Source organism: Acinonyx jubatus, chromosome A1, assembly GCF_027475565.1.
Source record: "Acinonyx jubatus isolate Ajub_Pintada_27869175 chromosome A1, VMU_Ajub_asm_v1.0, whole genome shotgun sequence".
NCBI lineage: Eukaryota > Metazoa > Chordata > Mammalia > Carnivora > Felidae > Acinonyx > Acinonyx jubatus.
Window position 1 is genome coordinate 229,674,562 of NC_069380.1, and position 21,986 is coordinate 229,696,547.

Below are 21,986 nucleotides of genomic sequence, written 5' to 3' on the forward strand. Positions count from 1 at the left end.
GACAGAGACCAGGTCATATCAAATCACGAGGTTTTCTTTTCTGTGGTTCAGTGTTTACCCATCCTTGTTTCCAGACAAGCACATAAAAGACCAAGTCTTAGCTTCAGAAAAATGGCTTTCTGGGGGCCCGGGTGGCTCAATCAGTTAAGTGTCTGACTCTTGATTTCAGCTCAGGTCATGATCCCAAGGTTTGAGCCCCACGTCCACACTGTCAGTACAGACTCAGCTTGGACTCTCTCTCTCCCTCTTTCCCTCTTCCCCTCACCCCCCAAAATAAATGGGTGAACATTAAAAAAAGAAGAAAAGAAAGGAAAAGAAGAAAAAAGAAGAGAAGAGAAGAGAAAAGAAAAAAAGAAAAGAGAAGAGAAAAGAAAAGAAAAGAAAAGAAAAAAGAAAAAAGAAATGGGGTTTCAGAGTTCTCAGCCTAAAAGGCCTCTTCCTGGTTCTATGACCTAATACCCTTGATGATACTGACTCCCTTTGCTTTCAATGAGTCTAGTTTTCCAGCTTCAACTATCCCTCATTTAAATCCTTGGCTGTGTATCATCTCTAGAGAATTAAAGAAAAAAAAGAAAGGAATATGTGATGATGCAAGGATGTTTATAACCATTCTTTTACCAGATCCTCCTTAATTCACTAAACTCTCTCCCTTGCTCTGGCACCAAGGTCACCACTGGAGTTCCTTCCAGAGCCTTCTTTGGAAAAAGGTCTGTTTCCTATCTGGAATCTCCAATCCCCCTCCCCACACACCCTTAGCCCTTCAGCCACAGAGAAGATTCTAAAATGCAAACCCGATCTGGTCCTTCCACTACTTAAAGCCTTTCAAAGACTCCCCACCCACTGGCCCCAGGGTAAAACCTCATTTCTCTCCACAGAGACTTGCAGCTCCTCTCTGCCCCTCCTTTCCTTCTCTCATCTCTCAAGACACATTCCGGACTCATCCTCCAAGTGCCCAGCTTTTTTTTACACCTTCAATGCTTGTTTCACTCTTGCCCCCCAGCTGGGAACATTTGCCAACTTTAGCTCTCAGCTCTGTACGCGGAAACGCCGCTCCTGGTGACATTTGCACACGCTCTCTCCCAGGAAACAGGGAGGCCGAACCGTTTGGCCGTTCCGTCACACAGAGCGAAACCGGGCTGCGCAGCTATCAGTAGGGGCTTGGCCACTTAAGAGCGCTGAGGCCTTTGGCACAAAACTCTCTGTGCCTCGGTTTCTTCATCTGGAGATGTGAAGGATACGCATCACTAGTGTAAAGATTAAATGCGTTCGATTACGCTTAATGCATTAGACATGCTGTGCAAACGTTGCTATTGCTATTAGTAGGCAATTGAGGACTTACTACGTGCCTGGCCCTTTTCTTTGTGGTTTTACACGTCTTGACTCCTTTAATTCACAAGACGGGATGACCGTGCCCCTCCTGTGTGCTATGGGTTACTCCCGCAACCCCTTAAAAAAACGCTGTCCTGAGTGTTTTTGTGACTTTCCCAACAGGTGGTTAAGCTCCCCGAGGTCAGGACACGTGTCATGTGTATCCTTGTCTCCCACAGCGTCCTGCCGGTGCCTGCTATTTTGTATGCAATGGCGAAATGGATTTGATTTTAACCTGGCTCCTCTTCGCAAAATATTTTGAAAAGCTTTCTGTGCTATTCACCTTCTCCTCAACCCAAGTTCTAACCTCCTCCACTAAAACCAGCCTTCCCAAGGTCACCAGGGCCTTGAAGTTTACCATGGTCACTGTGCTGGCAGCATTCAACCCAGCTGACCACTGTCCTCCTTTCTGAGACATTGTTCTCCTGGCATTCATGTCGCAGGGGTTTTGACAAGTTCTGAAGTACCAGGGGTGATAACTTACTGGCTGACACATCACTGTGGTATACGAGCTTCTGCGACCTACCGTAGCCTGAAATGTCCGAAACAGTACAATGCAAATTCCAAAGACAAACAGCTCAATTTAGGGCATGAACCTGATACAGGTCCTATGTGATCTTGGGGAGTAACTTTTGCTGAGGCTTGACTGAGGGGGAGGGGAGTAGTGACAGAGGGGGACCATCAGGACATCACAGGAGCACATGTACAACCTCTTTTAAGACTGAAGGTACAGCCACTCCCTCCTTCAGGGCGTTTTCCCACTAACTTCTCTGGTAACAACCTTGTACATTCATAAGCAATTTTAGGTCCCACTCCAAGGATCCCTCACGGGCCAAGTCTCTTGTTGATAATTACTTTACACGACTTGCAAAATTAAGCATGGATTCTAAGTCACATGATTAGCAAGAAAGAGCAGGAGGCAAATTCTTGCACCGACTTCCACCACTGATCCTCAGCCCCGAATCCTTATCAAAGGGGTTTGGTCCCCCAGTAAGGAACCGAATCAGACTCTCCAAGAAGGTAGGATTTAGACATGTATAAGCCGTAAAGGCTCCCATGGAGGTTTTGATGAGTTGCCCTGTTTAAGAACCAGGCATCAGACGAAGGTGCCTGTACGAACACCAATCAAGATTTTACACTGAGCTAGGCGAGGCTTTCCAAAGACTGGAGAAAACTCCTCCCCAGCAGAGACATAAACCCAGGGACACAAATGGCCTTTCCTTAACGTAAGGTTTAAAAATCGTCATAGCGTGTCAGGACCCTTTGATTGCTATAAGCTACACAGCCCTGAAAAAATTCTTTAAAGTTTTTTAAAAAGGTTATCACACAAAAACAGACTTGCAAGACATTAAGTCCCTCAAATTTTTAAGACTGCAACAGCCACATAAAAATACAAATAAAAATGTTTTAATAACAATATACTACATTTTTCTTTTTTTTTTTCCCCGAGATGCTTCTGGCCCTTCAAAGATTATACAATGCTCCCATCTGTTACATAGGAAAATGTCTCTTCATTTACAAAATCAGACAAGTAAGACATACTATAGCACAAAAATTATCAAGGATAAATCTGTACCTACTCTACTAGGTAGATATGCTAAACAATATGCTAAACAATAATCACTCTGACTAGTGTGACGGCCTTAACTCTGAATGTACTCAAAATATAGAAAAAATATTTATCACTACACAGGGTTAAGAGAAATGAATCCCTAATTTGTAAACAGAGTGATTCAAAGTCGGAATCTAGAGTCAGATTATAAGGGCTTGAGTCCCAGAATGTGCCATTTATGACAGGTGTAACTTTGAGCAAACTACTAAACTGACCTGGTCTCAGATTCCTCACCTTTAAAGGGGGCATAATAACATCTACCTGATTAATGAAGTAAGAGAATGAAACACAGCACTTACAAAACAGGCTGTTGTTGTTGTTGTTGCTTTTTTTGAAAAAGAAAAAAAATAATTCAATTAAAATGTGTAGGTTTGTTGATGGATCTCCCATTCTACTGCTGAACCAAGCAATCATAATATGCTCCTTTACTCTCCAAGAATGAGTCTACCATCACTGAAAATCATTTCAATATGCTCTGATAATTCTTCTTTTCCACATTAGTTCATCAAGAGCAAAATAAAACTCATTCATAGAATTTCCACAGTGTCTACATCTAGAGGAACTGTCAGCAAAAAGCTGTAAAGAAAGATTTCAGTTGGGGGCGCCTAGGTGGCTCAGTCGGTTAAGCTCCGGACTTTGGCTCAGGTCATGATCTTGCAGTTGGTGAGCTCGACCTCCACACCGTGGAGCCTGCTTGGGATTCTCTTTCTCTCCTCTCTGTCCCCCTCCCGGGCTTGTGTGTGCGTGCGCTCTTTCTCAGATAAATAAATAAACTTTAAAAAAATTAAAAAGACTTAAACTGAAACTAGTAACATAATTCGGGTTTTTGGACTGAGACTAAGAGTTAATACTAAGTTTACCCTCCTCTGGACAATTACACCTGACTAAAAGCAAATTAAGCCTTGAAGAAAGTAATTGGCAAAATAATTAAAAACCAAAAAATCACTAAATGCATCTAATTCAGTTTTGTTCTTCGGCATCAGAAAAGAATCTACCAAACAGCAGACACATACTTGTTAAACGAATGGACGACACTTAAACTCTCAAAACATCATATAGAAAGGACAGTAAACAGTTAGTGATTACTCACTACTGTGAAAATTGGGTGGTGGAAACATTCTTTCTTACATGGCTAACAATTTATATCACCCCCCCGGCCGCCAGGCACAGCCCCAGGCACTTCAGAGGACAAACCCCTCCAGCCTACCACCACCTTACAAAGCAGGTGCCACGGCCCCGCGTTTCTCAGAGGTGGTGCCCGGGCAACCGCAGGCACTGGCAGGTGCAGAAGCCTGGGGTCAGGATTCCCCGTGCCACCTGGGGCCGCGTTCCGAACATTCCCGAGTCCCCTCGCGCCACCCCCTCCCCCACCCCGCGTCTAGGGAAGTGCTCAGAACAGATCCACCCGCGGAGGGGACCACAGCGCCCTGCGGGACCAGCGCCGCTCGTGCCAACGCCGCCGCGCGGCCGGGACCCGCTCCCGGGAGGCGGCGGGAGGCCCCCAGGCACCGCGCCCTCGGAACTCCGCCCTGCGGGGCCGCGCTCTTGACCGACCCGCCAGCGCCCAGCCCGGCCGGGGGAGGGACGTGGGGGCCGCCGCCCTCGCCCATCCTGGTCCTCAGCTGGACGCGCCCGGGGAAGCGACGGCTGGCCCCCACTTAGAGCCGGACCCCGAGACCGGGGAGAGCAGCTAGGGGACCGCGGTCCCTGCTTCCGGGCCTGCGCACACTCTCCAGGCGCACCTGCTCGGCGCCCCTGCTCGGCGCCCCAGACCAATCAGAATCCGGGCCCGTGACCCGAAGCCAATCGCAGCGCGCTCCGCGTGTGGGCGGAGCTTGGGCGCAGCGAGGAGGGAAACCGCGTCTGTCTGCGCCGGGCGGGGGTTGGTGGCCGCTTCTCCTCCGGCCTGGCGGCCGCTCGACCCGGGGCGAGAGCTCGGGTGCCCCTGGGTGCCGGTCCTTGGGTGGGAGGGCCTCCCCTCCCCGGGGAACTCCCGCCTCCTGCTCCGCGGCCCCCCAGCGGGGAGCTTCGGGCGGGACGGGCTGCAGCCTCTTCCCCAAGCGCTGCCCTTCTCTTCCTTCTCTTTCCCCTGTACTCTGAGGGGGGCCTGTTCTTCTGAAGGCGCGACCCCTAATTTCTGGAGTGCCTCCGGGCACCACCCCTGCCTTGACCTATCCGAAATGTCACCATTCTACCCGAAAAATCATTGAAGATCTACGGCTACCTCTTTCCTTAAGTTTGATCTTGACCGACACCGCTGATTTGTTGAACACATAGAAAAGGCACGGGCTGTGGAGACACACAGCCAGAGCCTGACCCCATCGGATACCCCCTGCGCTGAGTGGCCAGACTTCTTCCCCTCTTGGTTCAGTTCTCATGTAGAAAACGAGGACGGCAGTATGTGCTAGGGTGGTGTAGAGGGATTGTTAACGCATGGACCGCATTACAGCTGCGCCTGGCACCTTGTAAATGCTCAAGTTAGTATCATTGTTAGGTAGCAGGCAACTTTCTTGCTTTAGGCTGGAGGGAATCGAGGTCCATGGTGTTCTGCCCTGGCGCTTAGAATTTAACGGGGATTCTGCTAACTTTTTAGATACAGACCTTCATGTCATCAACACTGATAAATTTTGTTGAGTGAGGCATGTTCTCAAATTAGAATCTTTTCCAGTATTTAACCATACTGTGTGTGTGTGTGTGTGTGTGTGTGTGTGTGTGTGTATAGGATACTGTTCAAGGGAAAAGGAGAGCCGCATGATTTTGATAACACTGAGAGGAATCTCTTAAATTTATCTGGTCTTGCCACACGTAGATCTCTTGCCGCTCTGAAAAAGTAATCTATGAATCACGTTTGCGGAAAACACCTATGTCCTTGGTTCTTTTCTCCACACCCGGCATCTTTCAGGCTCAAATTTTTCACACCTGCTGTTGTAAATTCCAGGGCAGAACCCGGAAATGGGCTCCTCCGGTTGGTGTCTATTGCTTTTGCAAGCATACTACTGGGATAGAGCAAACGAGAACGAACACGGGGCTGAATAGATGTTTTACAGTCGATTTTGAACAAATCATTTCATCACAAAAAGTGCCTGACATTCGGCACCAGAGGTTTTGCTACACATTTTGGAAATGGAAGAAAAAGGAATCCTAGAGAATAACATCTGAAGTGTTTATAATCTCGTTTTGAATCCTAAAAACTGTCAAATACTGGTTTGGCGACTGCTTTGTAAGCCCTGATGGTTGCCTGGGGGTCCCTAAAGTAACTTGTTAGTAAGCCTGATGTCGGAATGCCAAAATTGGATGAAGAAAATTGATGGACACTCACACTATTTGTATTGGAGAAAGTATGATTAAACTCCCAAAGTCCAGCTAGGGCAGCCCTGGGAATACAAAGTGAAAAATTAGAATAATTTACCACAAAGGCTGTTGTGTCATTCTTTAGCATACGCTGGGCTGAAAAAAAGTGGATATACAGTCAACTGTTTATTTATTTTTTAACGTTTATTTATTTTTGAGACAGAGAGAGACAGAGCATGAACGGGGGAGGGGCAGAGAGAGAGGGAGACACAGAATCGGAAGCAGGCTCCAGGCTCTGAGCCATCAGCCCAGAGCCCGACGCGGGGCTCGAACTCATGGACTGCGAGATCGTGACCCAGGGCTAAAGTCGGACGCTTAACCGACTGAGCCACCCAGGCGCCCCTACAGTCAACTGTTTAAAGTGAGATGAGAAATAAGTAAGTAAGTAAGTAAATAAATAAATAAATAAATAAATAAATATAAATAAAATGAGGTGAGCAACATCTCTCAGTTGGTAGTTTCTAACCTGTAGTCCCATATTAATAAGCCCAAGCACACCATGCTGGTGCTTCCTGATCAGACATTGCCTCTGATTATAAAAATGTGGAAAGGTGCTATAAAACACACCCCTTCTTTTTCTTTCATTTTTGAAAACTTTGTTTGTTTATTTTGAGAGTGACAGAGGGCATGAGCAGGGGCAGAGAGACAGGGAGACAGAGAATCCCAAGCAGGCTCCACGCTGTCAGTGCAGAGCCCAAGGTGGGGCTCGATCTTACAAACCTCAAGATCATGACCTGAGTCGAAATCAAGAGTCAGAGGCTTGGCCAACTGAGCCACCCAGGCACCCTGCTATCCCCTAATTTTCTAAAGAGAAGCTAGGTAAACTCTCAGACGCATTCAGATACTTGGGGCACAATAATCATTTTCCCACAGAGTCCCAGCGTAACATGTTGCTGTACCTTGTGAGTGATCCTGTGATACTTCAGTGGCAAATGGATTCCTTCAAAACCCATTTTGGATGCAACAGCAGAAAGTTGTTTCTCCCACTTGCCAAAGAGAAACTGCCACCGAGTCCAGTTTCTGAGATAATCAGTCCACTTACAGAAGTAACTTACTTGCTTTCAGGAGCCATACTTTATTGAGAAAACTAGAAAACATGCTATTCCCTCGTTTTGATTTTTTTTTTTTACCATAATGCTATTGACATTCCTTAATTCAGTTTTTAAAAAAATTTTAACGTTAATTTATTTTTGAGAGAGAGAGAGAGAACATGAGCAGGGGATGGGTAGAGAGATAGGGAGACACAGAATCCGAAGCAGGCTCCAGGCTCTGAGCTGTCAGAACAGAGCCTGATGCAGGGCTCGAACTCACGAACCGAGAGATCATGACCTGAGCTGACGTTAGACGCTTAACCAACTGAGCCATCCAGGGGCTCCCCGCCTTGATTCATTTTATAAATATTTATTTATTTATTTATTTATTTATTTAGAGAACACGAGTGGAGGAGGGGCAAAGAGAGAGAGAGGAAGAGAGAGAGAATTCCAAGCAGGCTCAGTGCTGTTAGCATGATGCTTGAACCCATGAACAGTGAGATCATGACCTGAGCTGAAATCAAGAGTCAGACGCTTAATTGACTGAGCCACCCGGGCACCCCAAAAGTCCTTAATTTATATTTGCTGACTAAATGTCGTCTATTAGACTTTATGCTAAACATAGTATTTTCTTCATTAGTTTCAAGGTAAGCTGGTTATAACTTCTAAGGGTAGAAAAACACTTGGAATTTTGATGTTTCAGAGTCTAGGAAGTTCTTAGGCTGAGCAGTGTTTTGCCCCTTTTCCACAATGATCTACAGAAGAGGTCGTGAAGAGGCAGAGTATTTGAATTATAAGAAAGTGGTTAAGAAAGCGAAACCCTTTCATGGAAAGGGAAGCTGGAAGTTTCTGGAAGGGCAGGTTCCTTACTGACCTTGCTGAAATAGTGCAGTGTTCTTTTAGGGATGATGGTGGTGGTGATAGTGACCACAATCACAGATGTCAGACTCTCTGATGAAAGAGCCAATGTTGCTTTTTTGTCATTGTCTTTGAGATTCATTTTTTTAAATTTTTTTCTCATATCATTTCAAGTCCACCTTGATATGTCAGGTGGCCGGATCTCAGTTAAAGGGAGTGTATAGTGAGAAATAAAATTTAAAAAAAAAGACGATAATAATTTTGAGATTTTATATAAATAGATATACATTTATGAAAATATATAAATTAACATAATCATTGAAATGTGCAGAAAATTATTTTAACTGGTACCAAGATTTTATTAATGTGAAACTGGGGCAGGGATAACAATACAAAGAAGTAAAAGGGAACTGAATTCGGGTAAGCTGTTCTTATAGGGACAGATTCAAGGCAAGTGTCTGATTTTTAAGTCACAAAACGGAGTGAATTGCATTTAGTCAAATATAGGTGATTCATTGTCTAATGAAGGTAAGTTGAGGGACAAGGGAGGAGAAGGCAGGAAGGCGAAGGTGAGGGCTTGTGGGTAGGAAAGCCTCAAGGTAGGAAGATTGAGTTCTAGTCTCTCTGAAGTCAAATAGTTCCATTGAGAAAGAACAAGAAAAGGAAAAAATAAACCCTGTTATTAATTATGCACTTAACTTCTATTTATGTCAGATCCTGTATCAAGAACTTCGATCACACACCAGCCATGTGATTTGTGACAAGTTAATTTCTTTCCCAAGCCTTAGTTTCCTTGAAGGCGGTAATAGGGTCGTGTGAGAATTAAATGATTTAATACATATAAAATACTTACAAAAGTGTCTGCCACAAAGAAAGTTAAGTACAGTGTAAATATTAATGAAATTTTTATTTTTATGTCTGATTTTCTAACATGATTTACCTTGTCTTTTGGGTTTGCTTCTTCATCAATAAAACATAGGACAAGGGAAGTTATGTTAGTTCATCTCTAAGATCATTTAAAACACTTGATGGTTTTTAGTGACAGAGAGTGAACAATACAGAGAGACTAAAATAGATTGGGTGGGAAACAGACAGAAAAGATTCTGATATGTTTAGTACCCTGCTAACCACGCTGCTTACTTGGGGGCTAGGCCCCGAAGGATTTTAACTTCCCCTTGAAATCTTGTAATTAGTTGATTTCTAGCTGTTCACAGATCTATATTATTTAAACAAGAGATTTTCTTGACCTTCAGTCAAAGAAGTGTGTAGATTCAGTTAAATAGAAGGTTCATGAACCTCTAGAAATCACTATGTGCAGTGTATGAGTTTTTGAGAAAAACCGTATATAACATTAAGTTTTTAAAAGTATCTGTGACTGCTTCCCAAAACCTAAAAATATTTAAACTTTTTAAAAAAATTTTAAAGTTTTTTTTTTTTTTTTATTTTAGAGAGAGAGGGAGAGACAGAGCACACATGAGGGAGGGGCAGAGATAGACAGAGACACAGAACCTGAAGCTGGCTTTAGGCTCTGAGCTGTCGGCACAGAGCCCGACGCGCAGCGCGAACTCTTCAACCACCTTGATCATGACCTGAGCCGGAGTCAGACGCTTCACCGACGGAGCCACCCAGAAGCCCCAAGATTTAAACTTTTTAAAAGGCTCCATCATGTCCTCCTGCATTTCTTTCTAATATTTACAACAGGATGACAATGTCTCCCTGCTGTGACTGTTGAGAGAAGCCTGGCCACACACCTCCTTCCCGGACCTCTTTGTCACCCATCTTCCAGTTCTGGTCCCTTGAAGTTCATGATCACCCAGGCAATCTGTTAGCCACTGCTTACGAGTCAGTATGGAGATCTCCCTCTGAAATCTCTCCCCCCCCCCCCCGCCGGAGGAAATAAACACCTGGGGCACTGCTTGAAGATCTGTCCATTGACAGAGTTTCCCTTTGTCACGTACTTAATGGTCCTGAAAAGTGGGGCTGCCAGAGGGTCCCCCAGAGAGGGGATGGAGTGCTGTCTCCATCCACGCTCAGGTGATGCCAGCATATTATGCACAATTATCTATAAACCTCACTTGAGTTTTTCCTTCCTTCATCAACACCTCACACGGAAATCCCCCCGTGGCCATGTTTGGGCTGAGAGAGGAGCCACGCGGGTCTTTGTCGATCATCTCACTTTACCTTTAAGTCCTGTGGAGCCGAATCTCCTACGTAAAACTTCAACCCGATGATAGAGAGATGCTAAGACACTCAGCTTTATTACTCAGGGCCTCAGGCATCTCCCAGTGCTTGAGGGGCAGAGCAGGTGGAACCGTAACTTAATGGCTCAGAGTCCGATGCTGGGTCTCTACTGGGGTGCAAGCCAGAGCTGTTAGAAGAAAACACCTCCGTCGCTGACGAAAGAGCGTTGCTGCACAATCCTGAAATTCCGCAACATGACTCTGTAGAGACTCTGACTAGCATTTCCATCTGCAATAACTTGAAGCACTTTTGGATCTACTGGGACCTAAGGGCCCAGTGGCAGGTCCACTTGGAGGGCAGCCCAGACCTACTGCAGAGCACTATGTTGATCTGGTCCTCATTCCAAACTGATGGCCCTTGAGGTTTTTCAAATAAGTCAGAGTAGCACACGGCAAATCCAAAAAGGCCTTTGCCTTGGAAGAGGTATCGCAACATACCCACAGAACATTGAGGCTCTAGATATTTTACCAAAGTAATAGGGCCTTACGTTTTGTGGTGTCCATTTCTCGTCTCTGGCACGAACACGTCTAGACAAGGTATCTAGGGCATTGGCTGCTTTTTGCTCACTGGATCAGATCAGCAGGATATCACCAACGTAGAGGGCCAGCATAAATGTATTGTAGGATATGGAGGCCACCAAGATCCCTGTGAACTAGATTATTAGATAGGGCTGGAGAGCGAATACCATTTTGCTGATCTCGCCAGGTGAAAGCAAACTGTTTCTGATGCCCTTTATTTAAAGGTGTATCATAAAAGCTACTCAAGTAACAGGCCTCTGGGAAATGTGGTTCAAAACTTCAGCCAAGTTGAAACAGCACAACCCAGCAAAACGCAGACAAATGTATAGTTGGTTATAGTCTAAGGTGACGTGCACACCCATACTGAGATTTGTGCAAAGCATTATGGCAGTACAGAAGAATTTAAGACTCCAGGGGAAACAGAAGCTAGCTAATGGGTGATTTATGATCTGAATTTTGGAAGGAGGAGAGGGAATGGGTGTGGGACGATATGTCAGGCGGCATTCCAGCTGGACTCATTTGGCAGCCGAGACTGGTTTGCCGCCCGTGGAGCACTGGATTCAACGCTCGCGGAGTAGTTACAGGAAATGAGACTAGATGTGACTTCTTCCTTCACAGTGTATAAAACAGCTTTTAGCCTAGAAATTGTGCGTGCATTTCATAAAGATAATTTAAGCTTATAAATAAATTAGACTGATACATATTAACCTGCATTCATTGAAACAGGAGACAAACATTGAGAATTTAATTGAACTTACGTATGGCATCCATATTGTCTGTTGACCACATTTATTGGAAGCACTTGACTGGAGACACTGTGACAGTTAAAGTAACAGTTGTTCTTTTCCTCAAACCACGATATAACATTATTTAATGGTCGAATACTATTGTACTATTTATTTGCATAAATTTATTAACCATTTCCCTTTGTTTCCTGATTAGACGCTGTTATATATTGTCAATATATATTTTGGGGGGTAGGATATAAAAACTAGATGTGGGTGGTGATCACTTATTAACCTGTGAAGCCAGCACTGTCACTCCTGTCTGTATGAACCACAGAGTATGGCTTTATCTTGAATCATAATAGAACTTAATAATACAGGATTATGATGGTTGATTTTATGCGTTTACATGGCTAGACAACGTAACCAGTTTTTGGTCGAATGCCCCGGTCAAATATGGAAGTATTTTTTAGGTGGCATTAACATTTAAGTCAAAAGATTTTAAATAAAACATCACCATTCATAACCGGTGGGCCTCGTTCAATCAGTTTGAAGGTGTTAACAGAAAAAGATTAAAGTTCCCAAGGAAAAGGGAATTCTGCCTTTGGACTTAAGACTCTAACATCAGTGCTTCTGTGAGTCTCCAGAATATTAGTCTGCCATGTAGATTTCATGTTTGCCCAGCCCCTACGATTGTGTGAGTAAATTCTTTAAAAATATATCTCTACATGTACACATCCTGTTTCTTTGGAGAACATTGACAAATTCAAGGATAAACCAAACAGTGGTTTAAAACATCCAATTTAAAAATGTATCTGTGCACAAAGGAGTTGCTGCTTAATTTAAAAAAGAACTTGTCAACTTGAGTAAATATTGGATAATTTATAATCAAGGCTGGATTACAAATAATCTTCAGAACAACATTGGCATGAATAATTATGTTTAAAAATGATTTTCAAACTCTATTTTTACTAGTAATTTTCAATCTATTTAGTAAAGAATCAAGTGGGCCTAAAGTGGGTTGATTTTCTCCTATTTTACTTAGTTTGTGAGGTAATAATAAGTATTAATATAGCAAACAGTCAAATTCAAAAGAAGAAAATGTTTTCAAGTTGGATAAGCAGCCTATGAATGACAAATAAGTTGATATGGGGTGCACTAATTGGAAAAATAAGGTTGTACAAATTCATGGTTGTCACAGGTTACACTGTGTCTTATAAAAATTTATATGTTGAAGCCCTAACGGAGATTACCTCAGAATCTAAACTTATTTGGAGATTATTCCCCCATAAAGTTGGGGGGGGGACTTGGAGACAGACAGGCATCCAGGGAGAACTCCATGCTGAGATGAAGGCAGGGGTCAGGATGATGCTTCTGTAAACCCAGGAGTACCAGGGATGGTCAACAAACTGCCAGAAGCTAGGAGAAAATCATGGAACAGACTCTTCGTCCTCACAGCCCTCAGAAGAAAGCAACACTGGAAACAACTCGATCTTGGAATCCTAGCTTCCGGAAATAGGAGGCAATGCATTGTGGTTGTTTAAGCCACTCAGTTTGTGACACTTTGTTACAGCAGGGCCAACCTCAACGATTATTTGTGAGCTAGTATTTCCTGTTCATTATTTTCAAGTTAATATCTAGTGATTAGAAATAAATAATTATAATAGGATAAGAGCTAAGTGTTTCGGGACATTTATTATTTTCCAAACATGGTTTTAAATGCTTTAAGTGTACTGCCTCATAGATCATTCTAGTAGCCCCGTTTTACAAAAGAAACACAGAAGCGCAGGAAAGTAAGTTCTTCAGTGTAAGTGGTAGATCAAGGCACAAACTCAGAGAGTTTGGTTCTGATGTTTTCAATTCTGACCTCAATGCCATGTTATCTATTGGTGACACGACTAGTAAACATTTCCCTGCCTCCCAAAAAGTGTTTTCCAAACTCAGTGACTGGTTGCATTTGGGATGCTGAATTCACAACAGATACCTACGTGATATCAGACTGTCCGCCTGAAATGTTTAGGTCCCAACGGTGCTAAATGCCCTCATCCACTTTCACATAGCACACATTATGGGAAGCTCTCTACTATGTTTGAGATTTATTTTAAGAGAATAGACACCAATCCTTTATCTGGGTCTTTATTTCTGTGAATTTAAGTCAGCTGCTTAAAGAAAAACCTACATGATTACTTAGGTGTATGTAAAAAATATACAGTAATCTTATTTCCATGAACGGTATTAGCGTCATATTTTGTGAATGTTGTGCACTTTAGTGGCATGGATTCCAGTGACTGCAAAAGACGTGTATGTACACACACACACACACACACACACACACACACACACACACACAGAGGCTTGTTGTCTATCCAATACTACACACAGTTATGTCTGTCAAGGTCAGAGTATGCAATGTCGTTCCTTTATTTCATGATCTCTGGAGAGCTTGTTGTAAATACTTCGGTTAAGAGGCTGGTAGATGTAGGGGCACCTGGGGGGCTCAGTCGGTTAAGAGCCTGGCTCTCAATTCGGGCGCAGGTCAAGATCTCACAGTTCATGAGATCGAGCCCCATGTTGGGCTCTGCGCTGAAAGCAGATTCTTTGTCTCCCTCTCTCTCTGCCCCTCCCGTGAGCTCTCTCTCTCTCTCTGCTTTTCTCAAAAATAAAGAAAGCAACATTTTTTTTTAAAGATGCTGGTAGATGTAAATGATCGGCACTATTAAAGGGGTTTCCATGGAGGAATAATTTTTGGTCTCTCCTTCTATTCTGCGGTTGGATACGTTGACCGAGATGCCTTCTCCAAGCCCATGTCTCCCCTCACGTTGGGCAGGGAGTTCCATGCTTCGCAGGCCCTGGATTTCCTGGGACGCGCTCCTACTGTTTCCTGAAACCTGGATGCTTTATCTCCTTTCCGCGCCGTGTGGTACAATTTCCAGCGGCTCAATAGGAAGACACTTCCAGCCACCCATCTTATTTTTCTACCATGCCTGTTCTTTAGCGCCTAGAAGCATATGTTCATGGTTCTAAAGAACAAAAAATCTAAAGAGGTTGGAATGTTACATATTTACCACTGAGAAGTTACATACAGAAGGGCACCACACGGCTCCTTTGTATAAGTAATACTAACTGTACATCACAGAACGGAAGACACTAGAAATTACAACGGGTTAAACTTTAAATGTTAATTAATAATAGATTTCAGTATTCTTTTTTGCTATACCTGTATCATCCTTTAAACCCTTGTATACATATTGCTTTGAAGTGTGTGGTTTAATGTCGTGTCGAGGGTTCCTATCACCTGTTTCTGTCCCTCTCTTTTTTCTTCTTCATTAGATCTCAGGGAAGGAGGCTGAGCAATATTTTTAATGAAATTTGCAGCTACTGTCATATCAGTTAAAATGCTTTGGGCTGTAGGGGACTCGAAGCTGCTTAAGCAGTAAGAACATGATGCTTACCTCACGTATCTGGACGTTTACAACACCGCTTATCTTACTGGCTCAAGAGGACAGAACCCCACGTCCTTCCCACTTGCCACTCTGCTGTCCTCAGCATGGTCCTCGGGCTGGCTGCCCGGGTGGATGTGATCTCAGGGATCACATCTGTAGAATCAGGAAGAACGCTGAGTTCTGCGGGTCTCTTTTTTTTCCACGAACAAACCTTCCCCGGCACCTCCGCCCGGCAGACCAAGCTGTGCATGTCCTTGGCCAGAAGCATCACAAGCCCATCTGTAAAAAGGTCACTGGCAAAGCAGGGGGGTCTTCATAATTACTTAAACCTGAATTTACCCCAAAGCCATGTGATGGGGGGCTGGGGGGATAGATGTCTGAGAAATCGGGGATCGCTCTGCCCCACCGGAAAGACGGGAGAGGCATTTTGGATCGCCTATGTTGGTCTCATCCTTCTAGGCTCTGCTATATAAGGACTTGCTACCTACATGGGGGAGAGGGGGGTAGTTCAGGAAGTTGGGGCGGGGATTAGACTCCCCTCATCCGTCCTCAGTCCTCAGCCTCTTTGATTTTCAGCAGGCCTTTCTTGCCTCATATTTCCGTAGAGACAGTTGAGGTCTCCCGGGTTCCCTCCAGCCGATACAAACACCTGCCTTCATCTGTGGCCTGGGTGTTTCTCCTCCCAGGGCAGATGAACAACGTCATCGGCCCACGGCTGACCTTTTCTCCCTTGTCTCCTACTCAAGCATCATGTGTCACTTTTCCCAGCTCTTCAGCTGCACCTGTTTCCTCTCTGATGGCTACTTCCCATCCATGCGCTGCAAACCACGCTCAGACCCCTTTTATCCCGAAGCAGCTCAGCCCACAGAGATAAACAAGCTGGACGCAACTCACCCAGTTCTTGCTTTTGCGAAGCCAGTAAATAAAAACACATTCTCTTCATGCATTTTCAGGCAGTTCCGACCACAATTTGGTCCGATCTCAACCAAGACATGGAAGTCTGACAGATGAAGGGAAAAAGTTTGGGTCCCGGGCACCCGGGGGGGCTCAGTCGGTTGAGAGTCCGACTTCAGCTCAGGTCATGACCTCCCGGTTGGTGAGTTGGAGCCCCGTGTGGGATTTTGTGCTGACAGCTCGGAGCCTGGAGCCTGCTTCCGATTCTGTGTCTCCCTCTCTCTGTCCCTCCTCCATTTGCACCCTCTCTCCTTCTCTCAAAAAAAAAAAAAAATTAATTAATTAAATAAAAACGTTTTGCTCGCTGTGGACCTGGCTTGGAGAAAGATGGTTCCTGGGGTGGAATGAGAAACGGTAGGTTATTTTCATGCTCCCACTTGGTGACAGAATACATATTTTCTCTCTTCTAAATTTTTTTAATGTTTATTCATTTTTGAGAGACAGAGTGTGAGCTGGGAAGGGGCAGAGAGAGAGAGAAAGACACAGAATCCAAAGCAGGCTCCAGGCTCTGAGCTGTTAGCACAGAGCCAGATGCGGGGCCCGAACCCACAAACTGTGAGATCATGACCTGAGCCAAAGTCGGATGCTTAACTGGCTGAGCCACCCAGGCGCCCCACATTTCTCTCTTCTACAAAAACCTCAGGAGAGGGGAATGAGTACTCCCCCTTCACTTGTCTTCTGTTCGCAGCCAAGCTTCTTGAGCGCGATTAATCTTAATTGACTATCTTTAACAACTTCTGAACATCCCAGTTGCTGTCCATTTCACTCATTTGGCTTCTGACCACCATCCTCAAGTGAAGCAATCCCTAACCCTCTACCAGTGATGTCCAATCGCTACACCCAGGGAATGATTTTTCAGCCCCTTGGTGTAATTGGCTGCTTGGAAGGATTTGACATCGTTGACTGCTCTTTTCGCCTCTTTGTTTATGCCCCTGGCTTGGCCTCAGCTCCTAGCCTTCATCTCCCAGGTGTAGCTCTGGGTCTACATGTTTACTTCCAACTAAATTAATTCAGTTCCTAGTGGCACCTCAAGCTCAGTAGGTTCAATCCGCGCACCTCCCTCTGCGTGTTCTTATCTAAAACAGAGGCTCCGAGACTCTCCCATTCGTCAGAACCAGAACTGGAGGCAGCTTATCACATCACTCCTGCTCAGGAATGACTCTCCATAATCATTCCACAACCACCTGCTGGCAAGCATGCCTTTAACATGCCTCTCGGGTGTGTGTGTGTGTGTGTGTGTGTGTGTGTGTGTGTGTGTGTGTGTTTTCCATTCTCACTACTGGTGTCTTTGCCCAGGCTTTCCTCCATCTGTTGCCTGAATCTATGCCCTAGCTTCCCTCTAACCCACTCTCTGCAAAGTGGCCAGGATGAGCTTTCAAAAAGTTAAACCCTTTTGGAAATGGATAGTGGAGATGCTTGTGCAATGCTGTGGATGTATGTTAATGCTGCTGCATTTTACAATTAAACATAGTTAAGTGGAAAATTGTATGTTCTTATTTGTTGCTACAATAAAAAAACACTTTACAAAAAAAAAATATCAGGAAGTATTGAACAGCTACAAATGTTAAAGGCAAATCACGTTAATGTGATATTAAGATCTCCTGACCTAACTTATAAAGAGCAAACACACAAACAACCAAATTAGGGTTCTGATTGCTGAAAAAAAAAAGAAAAAAAAATAAACCAGATCATGTTAGTGCCAGGCTTGAACACACTTTAATGCTTTTTCTGAGAGAAACATATGCCCACTCCCTTCCATGGCCCTTGGAGGCTCTGTGTGGCTTGTTCTGGGACCATATTTCCCTCCGCCCAGCCACCCTCCCCATTTCTCACTCAACCAAGCAGCCCCCCATCTCCCTCTCATGACCCACATCGTCTCCTGTTGCCCAGGCTGTTGGCTCCACCTGAGACATCCTTCCCAGGGAGCTGCCCCCTCTGCCCCCTAGCACCTGCCCCAGGTTGTCCATGGAGAAGCCTTCCCTGGTCACCCTGCCCAAGGAGCCTCCCGGGTTACTCCATCCCGTCAACCTTCCAGTCTCCTCCTGGCGGAAATCCCTACTTGTGATCATGGTAATCATTACTTGTTTGGTGATCAATTGGCTGTCTCTCTTGCTGGAAATTAAGTTCTATGAGGACTCTTTACTCTCTTGCTCAAGATTGCATCCAAAGTGCCTCTAGATATCCAGTAAACAGCCAGAGAATGAGCAAATAAATAAATATGTGGATAAGATGAATGAATGAATGAATGAATGAATGAATGAATGCAAGTGAATGAAGGGGTCTTTATTGTAGGTACCTTCTTTCTCTCTGTGTACAACCACCTTGTTTGTTTTTTGTTTGTTTGTTTGTTTTTAAGTGCAAATTTGATCATACTTCCCCTCTTAAAATCTTCCAAAAGCCTTTCCTTATCTGCACAGGAATGAGAAACTCAGCAATGTCCAGGAGCCAGTTCGGGAAGCCGAATGAGTGGAAGAGGCCAAGGAGTGGTGAGGACCGTGGCAAACCAGATGGCCAGGAAAGCACAGTCTTGGATGCTGTGTGGAGCCCGGGACCAGCCTTGCCTGATTATCCGGATTTCTCTAAACGGGTTGAGACCTTGATTTTCTGTGTGTGTGAACTCCTTCTGAAATATTGGAAAATATTTTTTCGAACATTTTGGGGCCGATCCTGTAGGGATGAAATCAAATGTTTCCGCAGGCTGAATTCAGTTGCAGGCTGCCATTCTCCAACCTCTGGGGTTTGGGATAAAGTCTAAACTTTCTGCCCATGTCTTTGTTTTGCGGCCTTTTCCACTCTGCAGCTATCCATAATCCCCCTCTGTCCTTGTAATCCTTCACAGCCTGCAAAATGCACATGGCATCCTTCGAGAAACCTTCCTAAATCTCTTCAGGGTGGTCTTTGCTTCTAAGGGATTCCAGCGTTCATGCTACCTCTCTATCCCTTGAGTGTCATGGGCCGACTCTATGTCAGGGATTGAGCTCTCTTGGGGCACGCAGCTTGGAGGAGAGAAAAGAGCCTGGAGTTTAGTCACTCAAACTCAGCCACTTGGGTGAGCTGATTTCCTCCTGAGGCTTAGTGTCCTCCTGCTTTCTTTGGTGATAAAGACTCAAAGAATGGATATGCAGAGCCTGGCCCACACTAAGCACCCAGTAGATAAAATATATTATTAACTGTCTGATGCCTGATGTAATTTCCAACATGTAGTGGGCATTACTAAGCATTTGTTGAATGGCCGAGACATGACACTTGGAGTCTCCTTTCTATCTTGCCCCACTCTCTCGTCTGCGTGATGGTTGCCTCGCTGGCAAACCAGCTATGGGAGCTGAGCTCTGCCGGCTCTCCTGGTCTGTCGTTACCTGCACCCAGGGCCCCCCACCTCGAAAGCACATTTCACACAATGCCCGTTACTGTTCACCCTTGTCTAGGCTTCAGCAGGATTCAGAGCCTCTGGGAGGCTATCACTCATTGTCATAACAGCTGTTCATAAATTGTGAGGAACAGAATCCTGGTACTGGGCATTGTCCAGTGCCTGGGGCTAACTTTGTTCCCCTAAATTCATACGTGGAAGTCCCATTCCCAAGCACCTCAGGATGTGACTGTATTTGGAGACAGGGCATTTAAAGAGATAATTAAGGTACAGATGAAGTCATTAGCGTGAGCCCTAATCTAATATGGTGTCCTTATAAGAGGAAGAAATTAGAACACAAATACACAAAGAGGGGAGACTATGTGAAGTCACAGGGAAACAGTGGCCATCGAGAGGCCAGAGACAGAGAGAGAGAGACCCCTCAGAAGAAACCAGCCATGCTGACACTTTGGTCTCAGGCTTCTAACCTCCAAAGTTGTGAGCAAACAACTTTCTGTTGTTGAAGGCGCCCAGTCTATCTACTCTCTTAGGGTGGCCATGGTGTGCTCATACAACAAATTCATCCCGCCCTTTCAGGTTGTACAAAGAAAAGGGTCTCAAGCCCCAGAAGATCTAGATCAAGCCTATTAACTCTGGGGGAAAATAAAGAAACAAAACAAAACCAAAACCTTTGTACATTCACTGCTTGTGATTTGAAGTTTTCTTGAGTTGCAGGTGTGAAGTTCTTCAACTTTCTGTCTTAGCCCTATTATTCTCGTATCCGTTACATATAATTTCATTTTCCCAACAAGAAATGAAGAGTCTTAGGTAAATTCAAGATAACTGTACCTCCTCCTTTGTCAGAAAACAGTCTTGTTTACGTGTAATTATTCACATCATCCCTTTCATTCTCCGAAGCATCCTGGTTTGGACAACAAATTGTATGTTACCTTGAATACAGACACATTCAAATCATTCTCAATTGGAAATATCAATTCCCTAGTATCACACAATGCTGTATATCAGACGACCACAAGCTTCAGTGGTCTTTACCAACAATCAATTGTTACCACGGGTGTGTGGTGCTCATTGAATCCGGAGGTGAGGCGGAACACCTGTGGCCATCACAGGGGGGCTGAATGGGGACGAACTTGGTTGGGGTGACAGGGGAGACTCTTCTCTGTTCCATGCAGTGGTGTGGGTACGTCCTTTGGTGAAGACGGAGACATTAAGGAGGAAGTAAAAATAGGCACCTTTTCAAGCCTTTACTCGTGTTGTCTGCTGATGTCCCGTTCACCAGATCCAATTCCACAGCCAAACCCGGAGTATGAGGGCACGGAAGACTGACAGGACAAAGGGTGTGGATATAGGGACAAAGGGAGACTTAGGCCATTAGTGTAATCGGTCCACCACCCAATCTACTGACAACATTGCCTACGTTCACGGGCTCCTCTCTTCTTGCCCCAGAGCCTTAGAGGAAGGGGCCGCCCCTCACTCTACCTGAGGGCTGGTCTTGAATCCCTTCTTCTTGCTCCTTAGATCCCTTGTTTCTCCAGGAAGATGTACTGCTGGGGATGGCATTCTGAAGGATCCCCTCAACATACGGAGTCGAAAGAGTGGCAAAAAGGGCTCCCTGAGGCCACAGTCTCGGAGAAGTTACAGTGCCAGCTAGGGGTGCAGAGACTGCGTCTTCGGGAGACGTTAGCCATCGCTTCAGTGTGGGGGACATTCCAGGCCCCCCGGTTCCTCCGGGCAGATGCCCCAGGTTGGCAGGGGTATGATTTCGCCTGGCTAGTGCGAGGCTCTGCAGATCGCAGGAAGCCCTGAGCAGGGGTTTACTAAGCTCCTTGTAACCCCAGTCACATCGTTCTCACACTCCAGCATGAGCATATCTCATGGGTGCAGAAATCTCCCTTTTGGAAGCTGGTCCTTTGGATCTAGTTGAGCTTCATATCCCCTGTTGCATTAACGCAAGTGTCCCCCTGTGGCCTGGGCCACTGGGAGACATCGCTACGCTGCACAGCGCACGGGCACCGTTGCTCCCATGCGCGTTTGGGAGACCCGTCTGCCATCCTCACGGACCAGGGCGTGAGCGCGTCAGGCCCAGCCAGCGCCCACCTTACTTCTTCACTCTCTTTTCTTCTTCCTCTTCCCTGGGGTCAGCCTGCTTTCTCGGCTCCAGCTCCTACAAGCCCTCCAACACGTAGCCGCGCTTTCCTTTGAGGAGCACCCCTCAGTCTCCTGAAGGCGACACGCCCTCCCTGACTCTAGCTCCCTTACAAACGGTGTGGGTTTTCACTTTCGTCCCTGCCTTTTCCCCCTCTTGGCCCCTTCCTGCTCCTCCTTCACTGCCCTGTGGGGTTCTCGGTCTTTCTGAGGCCATCAGTTCTCCCGCACCTTTACCAGCTCCCTGAGTTGTGGTGCTTACTTCCTCGGTCCGGGAGCCCTCGCCCAGTCCTCTGTTGACACCTGCAACAGGCAGGCCCCTCTTTCCGGTCTGGCGAACTCTGACGCCCTGCTCTCTGCCCCCCCCCCCCCG